Here is a 5,000-nt window from a genome sequence, read left to right as displayed (position 1 = left end):
TAATTGCAAAATGTACACATTTGGCAATTATCCACATTTTGCGTAACATATATATATATATATATATATATATATATATATATATATATATACATATATATACATACTATGAACCATTAAAAACATTAGCAGTATTCATGTCATACATTTATTATACATGAAAAATTCCTCAGCTTTGTATAGAATGTTGTTGAAAAGGTAGGTCACCTAATCTTAATCAAACCAATCAAGGAAAGCGAGATGTTTTCCTAAGCCTTTAGCCTGACGCGGAGCGTGAACGAAAACACTTTTAATGAGTGTTCGGTTCGTTTTATCCTCTATGCTAAAGGCTGCGCCCCCTCAAGAATGACGGCTATATATATGCATAGATATGCACACACATACATTCAACCCTTCGCAACCCCTCTCCTTTCATAACTACAACGCAGCAGTTTGTAGACAGTAGTCTACGAGTATACCTCTCGGGGTATTCCCTCTCATCAGGGCATGACTACTCCTGCTCCCACCTACCCGAAGGATTTGGATGGGGGAAAGAGCTAGTAGCCATACCTTTGGCAATGCCGCTCAGCGTGACAGGAAAGATATATATATATATATATATATATATATATATATATATACATATATATATATATATCTGTTTTGACGTTGTTACTGTTTTTAGAATGCTTTATTGTTAATTTATTCTCATCATTAATTTATTTCCTTATTTCCTTTCCTCACTGGGCTATTTTTCCCTATTGGAGCCCTTGGGCTTATAGCATCTTGCTTTTCCAACTAGGGTTGTAGCTTGGCTAGTAATAATAATAATAATAATAATGATTATATATATATATATATATATATATATATATAGCTAGGCAGAATGCGATATCAATTTATACAGTACTTAATATACCTGATTTTTCTCATCTTCAGAGACCTTTCAAAAACGCCCTAATACTGTTAAAGATTCAACTTTGAACTGATATAAGTTTAGCAGCCACAGATGTTTAAAATAAGCGATATTTTCACCGACTATTTCGAGTCATCCTGTCTTCTCTACAGAGTAGATGTGACGCATTGAAATTGTCGGCAAAAATATACTTTATTCTACGAATTTGTTTGTTTTTCGAACGCTCCTAAAACTGTAAGAAAAAAAATTATTATTTATATATATATATATATATATATATTATATATATAATATACATATATTTATATATACTGTATATATACATATATATACTGTATATATGTACATATATATACTATATATATACATATACACATTGTAAAACATATATATGTATATATATACATATATATACATATATATACACACACACACACATATATATATATATACACACATATATATATACACACACACATATATATATATATATATATATATATATATATACTGTATATATATACATATATAAATATACATATCGATATATATATATATATATATATATATATATATATATATATATATATATTTCTGGTCACGTTCATCGGTATTGGCAGACGTACACCTCCTCGGTCTCTCCCCGTCCCTCTGGTAGTGGAGAGAGGGGGTAGCTATACCCTGGTGAGAGGGGTTGTAGTTAGGAAAGGCTAAAGAGGTTGGGAAGGTTGAATCTGTATGTGTGCCTATTTACATGAATAATCAGTAGTCATACTTGACAGGACGTGTACACTATCATAGTCTATTCTATTAATTTATTTGTTTTTTTCGGACGCCCTTAAAACTGTAGTCTATTCTATTAATTTATTTGTTTTTTTTTTCGGACGCCCTTGAAACTGTCTGAAAAAAATATACTATAGTGTATTAATGTGCTTGTTTATGAAACGCTCGTATACGGCATACAATAACCTTATGTATATCGAATGAGCATAAGATACAAACAGTGAATGCCACTTTTCTGTGAATAGGAGAAGTAGCCTACATCTCCCAATAGACAGGCACCCAACCCTAAACCCCACTACCTGGAGACACATAACCTATTCTTCTTCTTCTTCTTTGTCTGCATCTTTTCCCACTTTTGTGGGGTCGATGTTTCTGGCCAGCGTTCTCCATCTACTTCTGTCCCACACTTTATCACCGGTTAATCCCTTTGATCGAAGGTCATCCTTGATACAGTCCATCCACCTTCGCTTTGGTCTCCCTCTCCTTCTCGTTTCCTGTACCTCCATTTCCATCACTTCTTTTTTTTTCCATCCAAACATGAGCTATTAACTTAACTATTTCGCTACCGCTTTAATTATAAAAAAAAAAAAACTGCTTCAATGAATACATCAAAGAGATGGTCCTAAAAAGATGAATTAATTCATGAGAAATTCACATAAAGGAAAATGCATACAGAAACTGAAAAGTTCTCTGTGTGGAATTCGACTAACTGGACGTCACTCAAAAGAATGATGAGGAGCTTTAAGAACAAGTCGTGGGGTAAAGCTTAATCATTTCATTCGGAGAACACTAAAGAAGATTGGTAGCCAAAGCTGATTATTGTGGCATATGTTGGGGTGGAAATGCAGTCACTAGATATACAGAAATAGTATGATTGAGGGAAATTTGCTCCTCTTTATTAATATATGCATACAGTAATTTAGAATATAGAGTATGCTAATGATGCTGACCTTAGCGGAACACCAAAGGATTTGCAATGCTTGATAACCAGAATGCATGAAATATCGCAGGAGGTTGAGCTCAAGATAAATAGCAGAAAGACGGATGATGAGATCGGTATATGCAATGGAAGATGAAATATCATTGGATGGAGAAATTATTAATAAGGTAGAATCATTTAAATATTTAGTAACTATGATCTCTAATACAGGGTCTTTAGAATGTGAGTTTAATGAAAGACTGAAAAAACAAATCAGACAATGGCTACGTTACGTGAAATTTGGACATAAAACTGCCTGAAATTACATTTAAAAATCAGGCTATTATCAGTTTAGTAAGATCGGTGTTACTGCATGGACAGGAGTTGTGGTGTGACAATGAAACAATATCCAACAGAGTTAGTAGATTTGAGAACAAAACTCTCAAAAGAATATTGGGAGTTAAATGGCAGGACAGGATTAGAAATGAAACTATAAGAGAGATTACTCGAGTGCCATATGTGGAGGAGATCATGGTGAGGGGTAGATGAAGACGATTTGAGCATGCTATTCCCTCTCCCCCACGAGAGATAAGTTTACCAAACTTTCAACTGGGTTCCACATGGCACTAAAAGAGTTGGAAAACCCAGGCCTACATAGCTGAGGACTATGAAGCGTGAAGTATATGATGAATGGAGTTATTGATTTAAAAGATCAAGATAGAGACGACTGGCGAAAACTGACCGAGGCCCTTTACGTCAATAGGAGTAGGAGGAGATGATGACGCACGTAGAATGATAATATATATATATATATATATATATATATATATATATATATATATATATATATATATATACATATATATGTATATATATATATTATATAGATATATATATATATATATATATACACATATATATGTATATATATATATATATATATATATATATATATATATATATATATATATATATATATATATATATATATATATATATTCATATACAGAAATTTTCTAAATCCACAAATTCCTTACACACACTTCATACACACACATAAACATATTACACACACACACACACTCACACACACACACATTATATATATATATCCTATTTTTCTAAATCCACAGATGCCTTACCAACACTCTTCAGCATTCTATTTACACATTCACAATAAACATTTCCTCGACGACGCCTCCCTTCTAGCATTTCTTCCCCATACGCTACCTCCCCAATTCCTCTCCCTTTTGATTTTCCCCCTCACATCATCAGGACGTCCTTTGGCGTGCATTCTCACCTCCCTTCATCCCAGCTTAACCCAAATCATTTGCAGAGGGGTGAACGGAATTGAACGAAACAAGAGCAGAGCTCTGCCTCTTCTTCGTCTGTTGAAAAAGACAAAAAAGCAGGGCAAATTCTATTGATAAAACTGCGCCCTTTCTGATCATACGTCTTTTCGGTTAGATGGATGGTTCGGTACAGACAAGGCCAATATATAGATATATATTGGCCTTGGGTACAGACAAGGCCAATATATATATGGCCAACACTATATATTGGCCTTGGGTACAGACAAGGCCAATATATATATGGCCAACACTATATATTGCCCTTGGGTACAGAGTTATATATCTCAGCCGCAGGAGATGGTTTCCTCTTATCTCTACCTATCTGCTCGGGAGGTCAACTATCTCTTCGTCCTTTTTTTTATAAATAGAATGCAGGATGTGAAAATGTGGTTTGGCGCCTTCTAGTTTATATAAAACCATTGATACAGCAAAACTGAATTTCTGGCTGAACGAATCATGTTTATATAGTGTATATATATATATATATATATATATATATATATATATATATATATATATATATATATATATATATATATACAGTATATATATATATATATACATATATATATATATGTATATTTATATATATATATATATACATACTGTATATATATATATATATATATATATATATATATATATATATATATACACACATATATATATATAATTACTTGATAAGCTATAAACCTGGTTGGAAAAGCAGGACGCTATAAGCCTAGGGGCCCCAACAGGGAAAATAGCCCAGTGAGGAAAGGAAACAAGGAAAAATACAATATTTCAAGAACAGTAACATTAAAAAAAATTTTCTTAAATAAACTAGAAAAAGTTTAACAAACCAAGAGAAAGAGAAATTAGATAGAATAGTTTGCCCGATTGTACCCTCAAGCAGGAGAACATATTGGTTGTTGATAACTACTGTAGATGTTCCTTTGCAGAGTGTCAATAAGTGACTGTTCACTTTAAAGGTTTTAAAGGTCGCTCATGAATGGCAGAGGACAGTCACATTGCCCTATCAAGTAGGACAATGACCTAGAGACCGACCACT

The 5,000-nt window shown here is 32.9% G+C and overlaps 1 protein-coding gene across 1 annotated transcript in view; it reads left to right on the top strand.

Annotated features, from left to right (window-relative positions):
- The window catches only part of LOC137631210 (uncharacterized), a 113,459-nt gene that overhangs the window by 89,955 nt on the left and 18,504 nt on the right, over positions 1–5,000 (top strand). The window lies entirely within an intron of this gene.

The sequence above is a fragment of the Palaemon carinicauda genome, chromosome 39, assembly GCF_036898095.1.
Source record: "Palaemon carinicauda isolate YSFRI2023 chromosome 39, ASM3689809v2, whole genome shotgun sequence".
Lineage (NCBI taxonomy): Eukaryota > Metazoa > Arthropoda > Malacostraca > Decapoda > Palaemonidae > Palaemon > Palaemon carinicauda.
This window is presented reverse-complemented; position numbering and strand designations above follow the sequence as displayed.